We start from the raw sequence: 12,779 nt of genomic DNA, 5'->3' as shown, positions 1-12,779 counted from the left end.
GCCCTGAACTCTGTCACCACCCCATGTCCCCTGATGTCCCTGCTCTGTCAGCATCTGGTTTTTACTCTGCCCAGGATGGTCCTCAATAAACTTTTTCAGCTGAACATGTCCGTGGCAGTCCTGGTGGGCTTTGTCCTGATTCCTGGCTGCTGCTGAAGGGGATTTGCAGTGGGCTTGGAGCAGTACTTGGAGCAGGAGCCTGGGGGCAGCTCCCAGCAGGGTGAACATGGGGAAGGGGTTTACAGGAAGGACCACTCACAATTCAGGCCCCTCCTTGTCTTTGTTTTGGGCTCCTGCTCCTGATTCCCCTGCTCTGTCCAAATCCTTCTGTGCCACACAGTCCTGTTCAGAGTAGGGCTGAGCTGTCTTTCCATACTGCCCTTCCAGGCTGGGCACTCAGTACAGACAGTGAAGGCTTGTGGCTTGTTTTAGGGGTTGGGGTATATGCACAAAAGCCTTTTTGTAACAGGGCAGCTCTAGGGACAACAGAAGAGGAAACTCCTGAGAGGAGAAAGAATTTCCCAAGCTGAGGCCCTTGGAAAGTGGTAGTTAGCAATATTGATTGTTCTGGTGGCTGCTGCTGCTGTGGGGGTTGGTGTTGCAGTGGAACTGGGTGTGTTTTGTTGGGGCAGGATGGGGATGGGGTGGGAACAGTTCATACAGGACTGTTGCAGAACGGCTTGAGCAGCAAGGCCATGAGCCTATGGAGCAGCTGTCCAAGCGGTCGCCTGTGCAGCTGAGTGAGGCCAGGCCCCACGGCCTCTTGGTGAGAACAGAAGGGTCAACGATTGGTCAGCGTATTCTTGTGTGTCACACAGCACGGGCACAAGGTGTGGGAGCAGGAGGTGTGATAAGGAGTCAGTGTTCCTGGGACTGAGAAGAAGACATGATTCACAGGCTACAAGATGGGTGGAGTATGTAAATGTAACTTTTAGTTAAGAGCCAATTAGAATATGACAGGTACAACATGTGGTAGGAATGGTATCACAGGAAGGGTGTGCTCGCAAGGGAGTTGAAGTGCTTTATCGATCACATTGATTGGCAGCATCTTCCCTCTCGTCGCGGTAAAAGGCTTTACTGAAGTCCAGGTAGACACATCCACAGCCTTCCCCTTGTCCTTAGGTCCAAGTGGGTCACCTTGTCACAGAAGGTGATCAGGTCAATTTGACAGGATCTACCTTTTGTAAACCCATGTTGACTGGCCCTGATCCCCTGGCCATCACGTGTGTGCTGCATGATAATGCCCAAGATAACCCTCTCCATGATCTTCCCTGGGACTGAGGTCAGGCTGACAGGCCTGGAGTTCCCTGGATCCTCCTTCTGACCCTTCTTGTCTATGGGTGTCACATCTGCCAGCATCCAGTCGAGTGGAACTTCCCCAGTCTGCCAGGATTGCTGGTAGATCATGGAAAGGGGTTTGGCTAGCACATCTGCCAGCTCTCTCAGTATTCTCAGGAGGATCCCATCTGGCCCCTAACTGGCCAAGGAGGTCACTAATCATTTCATGGGAGCTTTGTTCTGCTCTCCGTCCCTGTCAGCCAGTTCCTGAGGATGAATGCCCAGGGAACATCCTACTTTACCATTAAAGACCAAGGTAAAGAAAGAGTTGAGTACCTCAGCCTTGCCCTCATCCCTTGTCACTTATGTTCCCCCTGCATCCACTAAGGGCTGCAGATTCTCCTTTTACTCTTGATTATCTATAGAAGGATTTTTTACTATGTTTCACAGAACTGGCCACTTGGGCTTTAGCCCTTCTGACTGTCTACATGATCTCACTACATTCCCATAGTCATGCCAAGACACCTTCCCCTTCTTCCACAGCTCATAGATTTCCCACTTTTTCCTAGAATCCTCCCAGATCTACCTACTCAGCCAAGCTGGCTTCTTTCCTCACTGACTCCTCTTCTGACAGTCTGAGACAGGCTGTTTTTATGCCACCAAGATTTCCTTCGTGAGGAGCATCCAATCCTCTTGGGCTCCTTTGCCCTCAAGAGCTGCCTCCCATGGAATCTTATCAAGCAATTTTCTGAACAGCCTAAAGTCAGCCCTATGGAAAGTCCAAGGTGGCTGTTCTGTTGTCCCCCTACTTCAAAGTAGTAGTTTAATGTCTGCCTTAGTCCTGTAGGCTCTTCCTGAGCAGTTATTGCCTGAGGGCATTCTGCTCGGAGAGACCAGAATGGGGCTGGACCCTCTCTGCTGCCTAGAGACCTTTGGCACCAGTCACTGAATATGACCAGGATGGCTGGGAGCCAATCCCATGGGTTTAGGGAATTTTCTTAGTTCCCTTATAAGCCAGATGGGGTCTGCACTAGCTCTGCCTGATCTTCATGAGCGGTTATCACATAAATACCTCTCCAGCTGATCAAATATGGCTTTGTTTTGCAGAGAAACAAGCTGCAGCACTGGGTGAGTCTCCATTAGCTCTGAAATGGCATGAGCAGACAGAGCTCATGCATACTTAAAACTGCTTATTTGGGAAACGGGAAAACATCCTCAAAACTTAGAACTATGTCCCTACCACCATGTCATGTCCCTTGGGTCATGCCCAGTGCCCTTGGGCAGAGGAGAGGGTTCATCCCTGTCTGGTCTCTCCAAGCTGTCCACCCTCCCAGGCACATCGCCTTGGTCTTTCCTTCACTTGGGATGGTGAGGGATGGGACGTGGTAGTCAGGCCTGGAATGGGGTGCTGGGCACGTGGCGGGGGGGCAGTGTATGTGTAATGTGCTGGGTTGGGGGGGCCTCACCAGCTCTGGGACAAGAAACCCCCTCACACTGAGAACCTGCTGACAGTGGCACTGAGCAGGGCAGGATCAGCACAGGCTGGGACACTATCATGGGGCAGGGAAGGGTCTTCTGGGGGTGGTGGGAGCTCTCCCACCCCACAGAGCCCCAGCCCAGCCCACAGTCACCCCTGTTCTGGTTGTAGCACTCCTGCACTGTGGCCAGGACCACACAGTTCATCTGCTGACTGTTCTGTCCCATTGGGGTATTCCTGTCCCAGTGCTGCTGGTCCAGGTTGGCCGCCATCCCCTCTGCCCGGGGCACCATCCTCCCCTTCCTGCTGTCACAGTGAGAAGGTTCCCATCCACATTCCCAGTGACACAAACTTGGGCACCCCCGGGCTGGGCTCTGACACCCCGATGTGGAAGTGGCGCAGGGAGTGGAGCTCTGTGGGGACACGGGGCACGGGGAGGGGTGGGGGGTGCGGGGACCCACAGTGCGGGGGGGATGGGACTGGTGGGGGGATGTTGAGGCACCGAGGTGTGTCCAGGAGGGGGTCCTGCTTCCCGGAAGGGAAGACCGAGGGGTCCCCAGTGTCAATGAGGGGGGTCCCGGGAGGTCGAGGGGTGTCCCAGGGAGAAGCAGACCTGGAGGGTGGGGGTTGGAGGGGGGAGAAGGCAAAGCCAGGCCGGGGGTGGGGGGAGAGTTCCGAGGGGACTCCCTGTGTCCCGCGGGAGGGACTGGGGGCTCCCTTCCCCCGGGGGGGTTCCCAGTGCCCAGAGAAGGGCAGCCCGGGGTGGTCCTGGTTCTCCGGGGTGGAGGAGGGTCAGGAGGGGTCCCGGTGCCCGGTGTCAGGAAAGGGGGTCCAAGGGGGTTCCAGCGCCCAGGGAAAGGGCTCCGGGTCCCGCCCGCACTCACCGCACGCCGAACGAGCCTCGCTCCCGGACAGAACTCGCTGCCAGCCCCGCCCCGCGATTGGCTGCGACGCCACCCGGCCGCCAATGGCAGCCCGAGACGGGTCTGACGTCACCGGGTGCCGGGCAGATCCTGTCTCTGCTGGATGACACAATTAGAAGCGCCAAAAGCAGCGCGGGGAAGGGGCGGGCACAGCTCCCTCCGCTGCCGTACCCTCGGCCCAGGAACCAGGGCGTGCTCAGTCCCCTCGCCCCTCCTCATGCTCCAGACCCCCCCACGGCCCCACTTCGCCGTATCCCCCACCTGGGGTCATCCCTGGGCCCCCCAAGTCCCAGTTTTTCCCCTCCCGGCCCCGCTCCCGGCCGCTTCCCCCGGGGCACCCCGAGACCCCCAGACCTGCCTGTCCCAGGGGGACCCAGGCGTCTGGTGCCCCGTGGCTGCCCCCTCCCGGCTCTGACACCCTGGGGGCTCGGGGGTGAAACAGATGGGACAAGGGTAAAACCCTCCCTGGGAGCGTGGGCACCCCCGGGGCTCGGGGAAGGTGTCCCATGCCCCCGCTGTCCCTTGTGCCGTCCTTGAGCCCGGATGATGTGGGTGTCTGGGAGGTATGTGGGGCCCGGGGGGGTCCCGGGGTGGTCACCTCCACGAGCGCCTGCAGCAGGAAGATGTTCAGGGCTGCCCCCCCCAGCCGGATGCGCCGCTTCTGCGGGGAGGGGTGCGGGGGCGCTGGGGGACCCCCCAACACAGAGACACCCCACCCCCCCAAACACACCTGCATCCTCTGCATACCCCAATTTTCACTCGTGAGGAGCCATCTATAGACAGCTCTTCTCCAGCTCCCGACTCGGTATCTCTTCAGTCTGGCCTCTCTTCACTCTGGGTCTCAATTACTTCTAAGCAATTACGCAGCAATTCCTCCAGGGGTCTCCCAACAACTGCTGGGCTCTGGGCAGAGGCCCCTCTCAATTCTAAATCTGGGGAGTCTGTTAATACAGCTTCATACTTTAGGATCCGGCTGCCTGTTAACCATTCCTCTGCTTTTTGTTGTGAAACATCCCTGACATTGTGTGGGGTATATACCTTTACAGGAGAGCTCAAGGTGATCTTCCTAACTTCTTCTATTAATAATGCTGTAGCTGCCAAAGCTCGGAGACCAGCAGGCCATCCCCTGCTTAGTGGATCAAGACATTTAGAACAATACCCCACGGGTTTTTTGATGCCTGCCCAGTCCTGAGTAAGAACTCCATTTGCTGTCTGGTTTGATGTATTTACAAATAAATAAAAAGGTTTTTCTAGATCTGGGAGGTCCAATACAGGTGCTTGTATTAATGTCTTCTTTATTTCCTCAAATCTTTGATCATCTTCAATAAACCACTTTAACTAATAACCAGTTTATTTCTCATATAGGAATTTTACCGTTTCACTATAATTTTCAAGCCACGGTCTGCAATATCCTAATAACCCCAATACTTGCCTAATCTCCTTCTTAGTTTGGGGGGGTCTTAAGGATAGAATCCCAGATACTCTATCAGGATCTAACTTTTTCTTCCCCTTACTTAGCCAATGTCCTAAGTATTTTACTTCCTGCTCTACAAACTGACACCTTTAATCCCTTTCCCCCTAAAAAGTTTAATAATTTAATGGTGGCGTTTCGGGTCCCCTCTTCAGTTTCTCCTGCTATAGATCATCCACATATTGTAATAATTTTACCTCCCTGGGCATAGTGAAATCTTGCAGAACTTTTTCTAAAGTTTGTCCAAATAGATTTGGTGACTCTGTAAACCCCTGTGGCAACACAGTCTGTCTTAATTGTTGTTTTCATCCCATATTGGGGTCCTCCCATTGAAAAGCAAAATAATCTCTGGATGCCTGTTGCGAGTTCCTGCCTCCAAAATCCAGATCTTGGGAAATAATTTATCTCCAGGGGCTTTGGAAGTGCAAAGAGGCGCTAGGAAAAGACTGCACAGCAATAAGGTTAAAAGCAACAAGTTCACTTTATTCAAGCTGGCTGCTGTTTAAATACCTTCGAGGGTTACGTAACGAGGGGCCAGGATAGAGGGGGCAAAGGCCACCTGCACCGTATCAGGTTTCCATCACCACAATGGAATTTCTAAGTATGCAGAGCCCTTGTTACAGTTTCTTGTTCCCATGCTTTTAGCCCTTTGTCAGTGATTCCTCAAGGCTGTTTTCCAAGCAGGACTGTGGCGATGTGTAGCTGTGGCCTTGATCAGCCAGCCAGGTTCCCACCGATGCCTCAACCAGAGGACAAGTCCAAAAAGCATCCTTCAAATCTATGACACTATACCAAGTGTGTTTGGGAGATATATGACTCAATAAGGTATATGGATTTGCCACCACAGGGAATTTGGTAATTGTTGGCTGATTTACCGCTCTTCAGTCCTGCACCATCTGGTATGACCCATCTGGGTTTTTTACAGGGAGAATGGGCGTGTTGTGAGGTGACATACATGGCTCTAGAGGTCCTTGTTCCAAAGGTCTGTCAACTACAGGTTTTAATCCTTTCCAGCCCTCCATAGGTATAGGGTATTGTTTGAATCTGGTTGGGTGGTGCGGGTCTATTATTTGAATGCTACCTCTACATCTTTTAAAATAGGCACTTTAAAAGGTTCTCCTTTTGCTCCTACTACTGACATACAGTTCTTCCCTTTGTCTATTCCTTTTGGAAGTTTTTGAATGGTTGATTTTTCAGCCCCGGTATCTGCTAAGAATAAAACTTCCTCTTTATGGGGAACAATTAATAATTTTATCAAGGGCTTTGTTGATGTTGAAGTTCCCAGAAGATAAAGCCCCTGACACCCCTAATCTGCAAAAAAGCCCCCCACAAGTGATATTTTATGGAAGGGGACAGCTTTTCATGTGGTGACTGCTCATGAGAGAGTAAACAGAGCCCCCAAAGCCCAGGAATGGATCTCTGCAGCCTGGTCACATTTCATGGCTGGTGCACAAGGATCCGTGGTAAGGGAAGAGAATCCAACCCAATACTGGTCTCCGTGACCTGCCCAACCTCCCAGGCACATGGCCTGGAGCTTTCCCAGCCCCATGGATGCCGGGATGTACAGGACAAGTAAGGAGAGAAAAGGCCGAGCACAAAACATCCAGGAAAAGGGCCCCACGCCATGCTGGAGCTCATGGACACTCGCCCAGAGCTGCATCCCGTTGCCCTGGAAAGCAAAACCAAGAAGTGATGTGTGACCAGAAGGAACAAACACTCACCCCAGGGCTGATCCCACAGGAGCACACAGAGCTTGGGTTGATCCCCAACTCCTCCTTTTTGGGGAGTAGGACCAGACCACCTTGCTCACGGGAATGGCTCCCTGCCAGCAAATCCCCCACCAGCCCACCCAGGCCCTCTGGGGCTCAGCCCCAACATTAGGACCCCAAAAGTCTAGTCCCTGCTGGGGTCCCCTGTGCCAGTTCCAGAGGGTCTCTGGGACCTTCCCACCAACCAGGCACCCTGTCCTCCCACCCACACCACACTATTTCCTCATACCCTTCTGTCCCTGCCCAAAGAGCTTTTTGATGAAGGCAACATGTTCCTCAGGGGCAAACGTATATTTCCTTATCCAGAGATAAGCTCCGAGGACAAGGAACCCAATGGAGAGCACGAGAAGCACACCCAGAGCGGCCATCCAGAGACGGGCATCATGGAAAAAGGGAGCTGAGAAACAAACAGATCCGCAGGGAAAGGGATCAATTTACACTCAAGTTTGTGGGAAGAAGGACCAAGAGACCCCCGCCCCACACCTCCCAGCCCTTGTCCCGTGAGCGCTGGCCCCAATGGGACAGAGTCCCCTTGTGCCCCACACCCCCACGCTGCACCCCGAGCCCAGAACAAAGCTGCTCCCAGCCAGGCAGCCACCCCCCGCCCTGCTCCAGCGCCGCAGGGGCTGGCTGCAGCCGTCTCACTGGAGATGCACAGGGACGCCTCCTGCTCCTGGTCCAGGCGGCTGTTCCTGACCACACAGGACCAGTTCCCCTCTCTGGTTCCCGTCACCACGATGGCGTCTTCGGTGTCGAACAGGCCTCTGGCATCAGGGGAACGTCTCTGGGAGACCGAGGGGACATGGTGCCCGTTGGGGTCTTTCCACAGCACCTCCGGTTGCGGGAACCATCCAGCCGATCGACACAGCACCCGGATGCCTCCGGCCTCGTAACCCTCCAGAGAGAGCTGAGGGCCAGAGCCTGTGGCTGGGGAAGAGCCCGGGGTTGGGGTCAGGTGGGTGTCAGGATTGGTGTCAGCCAGCACCGCATCCTAGAGCAGACCCATTACAGGTCTCCCCAGGATGCAGGTCTAGCCACCAAACCCACCCCAACTTGTGCAGGAACCACAGAGCATTAGTGCCCAACCATCCCATATCTGCACCCAAAACATCCTGGCAGAGTAAGACCGAGCTGCCAAGGTTCAGTGCCTCAAGGCAGTGTCTGCACTGACAGGTCTTTTTTCAAGAAGCCCCAACACTTCCAGACAATTTGCCAAGTCATAAAAGTAATGGGACACAGGTCTGGGTGGGACACACAAGCCCAGGGACACCACGACCACCCCCTGGAAACACCACACCAGCAACAAACCTGACACCTCCAACACTGCCATAGCTTCTCCATAAGAGGCACCATCTGTCACGGTGCAGACGTACTGACCATCATCAGAGGGTCTCAGCCCAGAGATTCGCAAGTCCAGGCTTCCGTTGGAGAGACCATCTCTGACCAACTCTGTCCTCCCAACGTATTCCTCCATCTGCTCCCTGGAGAGGTCCTCCCCATGTCGGTAGTGGTGCACCGTTTCAGAGACCCGTTTCCGGATCCACCTGATGTCCCAGCTCTGAGCGTCCATTTCAGGAGACAAGTGACACGGCAGCACAATGTCCTGCCCCACGGTGCCACGGAGAGCATGGCCTGGTCCCACCACTGTGAAGTCAGCTTGGCCATGGAGAAGGACACAGACACACAGAGTGCACCTACGTTAATTTAGGGAGTTGCAGGCAATGGACAAGTTTGGCTTGAGCGGGGCACGCCCCATGCTGTGGGCGTTGCTTTGCCCTCCCATGGTCCAGAGAACCCAGAGAAACTGGTACAGGAGTGAGACGACTAGAAAAAGAAGGAGCTTTCCTGAGAGCAGGAACCTGTCCAGAAAATATCCTCCACCCCAGCCAGCCCTGTTGAGAGCAAGAAGTGAGGGGAGCACTGCAGGACAGGACTGGAGGGGAAGTCAGGGCAAGGACATAAAGACCCCAAAGGAAAGTGAAACCATGTGCGGCTAAGCTCTGGGCTGGGCTCGCCTCACCCCATGGCAGCTCCCTGCCCCACATCTGCCAAAAGAGCAGAAAAATGCCCCCACAAGCCCTGCAGTATCCCTACCTGATCCCAGCTGGAGCACATGGAGAATCAGCCAATACCTCAGGAGGCCACTGGGTCTCGCTGGGAGCCACATCTGTAGCTGTGCTGAAGAGGAGGGAGCGGAAGGGAAGAGATGGGAGTTACAGCTACTTGGGAGGAGATGGCAAAGAAGGGCTGCTCCTGCCTCCAAAGAAGCTCCAAAGTCCACCAAAACCCCTGCACGAGCACCTCGACAGTGGAAGAAACCAATGCTTGAGGTCAGGACGGATGCCCCAGGCTGCTCAGAAACCCAACGGCTGCCCAGTTTCAGAATGACTGTTTCTGGGCGGGACTTGAGGCCCCATCCCCCAGGCACTGAGAGGAACTTCCTCATGCAGGCACCAAAGTTCACAGTCAGTAAAGAAAGCTGCAAGCAGGCCCCAGGGACACAATAACAAAGGGAAACCAACCCCCTCCCTATCCCTGCCTGGGTGACAGGTGCTGGAGGTGGCTTTTCCTGGAGCTGCACCTCTCCCAGCAGCCTGTGCTGGGGAACAGCACTGGGGGAGGTTTGGCACTCTCAGTGGGTGTTTCCCATGCCAGAAAGGGATGATGTTCTTGTGTATGAGCACTGTTGCTGAAGCAACAATGAAACCCTGACCAGACCCTGTTGAAATTTTCCCCCTGAGCCAGGGCCACTGGGTCCATCTCTGGGGATTTGTGGGTCTCAGGACATTGGTCTGTTCTGGAGTAAAAGGCAGGAGCCTGACAGGTCCAGGAACCAAAAAATAAGCAGAAGGAATGGAAAAGAAGCTGAGAGCTTAAGGGGTGAGGGGGAGAAAGGATCAAGATGGGCTGTGGAGGGGGCTTCAAGTGTTGGGACATGCCAGCTGTGCCCTGTGCCACGGTCTTGTCACCTCCGTGACCTCTGATTCGCAGGGAAGATGTGTCCCCAGCCATACCCAACTCCCCGCCCCCCACCGCCCCCCTCATGCAAGGACAGCCCTTCCCCAACAGCAGTAGTGCAGGGGGGTCTCAGACTCTTTACCCAGAGTTGGGTGAGGGTATGGGGGTTCCACGTGGCAATAGGGATGGAGAACCAGGGCACATCACATCAAACCCAGGGCCATCAAGGAGGTTGGATCTAGCCCCAGAGGTGACTGGGAAGGGTATAAGGGGGTGTACTGGCAGAAGGGGTTTCACAGTCCCCATCCCTGTCTCATGCCATCCTTTGCCCATTTCCCATTTCACTGCATCACCAGGAATTGCATTGCATCCAATTTCTGCTTGGATCCCACAGCCCCAGCCCAAGCCCCTTTGTGCACACCACCTGCCCCTTCCCATGGCCTGGAGGGTTCATCACTCTTGGATGCCACTCCCAGCAGCATCCTATCCCATCCCAACCCATCACATATGACTCCCATTGCATTCAATCCCATCCAATCCCAACCTACCCCAGCCCATCCAAACGCCACCCTACCTCACCTCCCCTCACCTTACCTTACCACCTCACCTCCCCAACTTCACTGCATAGAGCATTTCAACTCATGCACACTTATGATAGAGCAGTCAGAGCTGAAGCAGACCTCCAAATCTTTCTTTCACTTGAGAGGATCCCCCCAAACCCCAGGAACAGCTGCCTGTAAGCCTAGTCATGTCAGATAGCTTGTGCCAAAAATATCTGGGCAGGGGACAGGGTACGTCCCCAAGCTGATCTCCCAGAGATGCCAACCCTCCTAGGCACATTGCCTTGGACTTTCCCAGACCCAGGGATGATGGGATGGAGATGACTGGCAAGGATGGAAAGGGCTGAACACAGACCACCTGGAACAGGACTCCACATCACACCCAAACTCAAGTAGACTCACTCAGATCTTCAGCATAAAAATCTGAAAAGAGAAAACACAACAATTTGATCAGATGCCTTGTAATCCTGCAACTGCTCATGAAGAGCAGGTAGAGCTTGAGCAGACCCAAATTGCTTAATCAGGAAATGGGTAAAGCCCTGAAAACCTCCTGCCTGGTCATGTCCCATGGCTGGTGCACAGGATGTTGAGTACAGGAGAGTGTCCATCCCTGTGCTGGTCTCCCCATGTTGCCCACCCTCCCAGGCACATCACCTTGGACTTGCCCAGACCCAGGGGTGCAGGAGTAGAGAGAAGCAGCAAAGAGGGAAAGGGTCGAGACCAGAGCACCTGAGACGGGACCCCACACCGTGATGGAGCTCAAGGAGACTCACCCCATGCTGCAGTTTGTTCCTCTGGAATTCAAATAATAAAGTGATATGTGATCGGAGGAGACATGTTTTCATCTCTTCAGCACTCATAAAGGAGCAAACTGAGGCAGAGCTCCAACTCTGCAACACTTGTCATTTCCCACAGCACACAGTCCAGTCAGCCCAGGACAGGACCCCACACTGTGTTGTAGCTCTCAGAGATACTCACCAGTTGCTGCAGCTTGTTCCTCTGGAAACAAACAAACAAACAAACAAACAAACAAACAAACAAACAAACATCATGTCACAAAGGCTCATTGCATAGCTTGGACAGAACCCAAATTTCTCATTTGCATATTGGACAGTACCCCAAAACCCAGCCTGATCATATTGCATAATTAGGAAGAAATTCTTCAGTATAAGGGCGGGGAGACACTGGAACAGGTTGCCCAGGGAAGTGGTGGCTTCCCACTCCCTGGAAGTGTTCATAGGCAGGTTGGATGGGGCCTTGAGCAACCCGGTCCAGTGAGGGTGTCCCTGCCCATGGCAGGGGGGTTGGAATTTGATGATCTTTAAGGTCCCTTCCAGTCCAAACCATTCTATGATTCTATTATTGTATGAACTGGTTCCCAGGACCTTTGGTCAGGGGAGTGGGTCCATTCCCACTGTGGTCTCCTGAGCTCTCTCTTCGAGAGATAAGCACTGAGACCAAGGAAACAAACAAAGAGCACAAGGAGCATGCCCAAATCCAGCATCCGGGGATGGGCATCATGGAAAAGAGGAGCTGAGAAACAGACAGATGCACAGGAAAAGGGAATGACTTACATTCAAGTCTGTGGGGAAAAGGACCAAGAGACCTGTGCCCCACACCTCCCAGCCCTTGTCCTGGGAGACCTGGCCTCAAGGGGACACAGTCCTCCCACTGGAAATATCAACTCTACCCTGAAGCACATGAGACTCAGGTTGTCTCATGCCCTACAACTGCTCAAAAGGTACACACTCCTCCCATGCCCCCACACACCCACACTGCACCCCTAGAGCCTAGAGCAACGCTGCTCCAAGCAAGGCAGCAAATCCCCACCCTGCTCCAGCGTCTGACGGGCTGGTTGCAACAGTCACACCAGGAGATGTGCAGGGACGCCTCCTGCTCCTGGTCCAAGTGCCTGTTCCTGACCACGCAGAACCAGTTCCCCTCTCCAGCCCCCATCACCATGGTGATGTCTTCAGTGTCAAATAGGTCCCTCACATCAGAAGAATGTCTCTGGGGGACCAAAGGGACAGGTTGCCCACCGGGGTCTTTCCACAGCACCTCCGGTTGTGGGAACCATCCAGACGATTGACACAGCACCCAGATGCCTCCAGCCTCTTAACCCTCCAGAGAGGGCTGAGGGACAGAGCCTGTTTCTGGGGAACAGCCCAGGGTTGGTGTCAGGGAGGGATGTGCTCAGCTCCAAGGCCACCACCGCATCCCAGAGCAAACCCATCTCATTACCCAATGTGGCTGCGGGACTGGCCACCAAACCCACCCTAACCTATGAACCACAGAGCACTGATGCCCAATGGTCCCATGTGGGAGCCTGGCTAGCTGATCAAG

At 54.3% G+C, this 12,779-nt stretch overlaps 1 protein-coding gene and 1 long non-coding RNA gene across 2 annotated transcripts in view; one reads left to right on the top strand and one right to left on the bottom strand.

The window, feature by feature from the left end:
- Positions 1–12,779, top strand: part of LOC311202781 (class I histocompatibility antigen, F10 alpha chain-like) — a gene marked incomplete at its 5' end in the record, with an annotated part of 270,685 nt that overhangs the window by 221,221 nt on the left and 36,685 nt on the right. The window lies entirely within an intron of this gene.
- LOC311202813 lies at positions 673–4,491 on the bottom strand. The gene is made up of 3 exons (XR_014617939.1): positions 4,409–4,491; positions 3,640–3,774; positions 673–1,137 (listed from the first exon to the last, which is right to left on the bottom strand). It is a non-coding gene; the product is annotated as an uncharacterized lncRNA (long non-coding RNA).

The sequence above is a fragment of the Gallinula chloropus genome (assembly GCF_964237585.1).
Source record: "Gallinula chloropus genome assembly, chromosome: 32".
Lineage (NCBI taxonomy): Eukaryota > Metazoa > Chordata > Aves > Gruiformes > Rallidae > Gallinula > Gallinula chloropus.
Note: the sequence above shows the minus strand (reverse complement) of the source record. Positions and strands in the feature narration are given on the sequence as shown.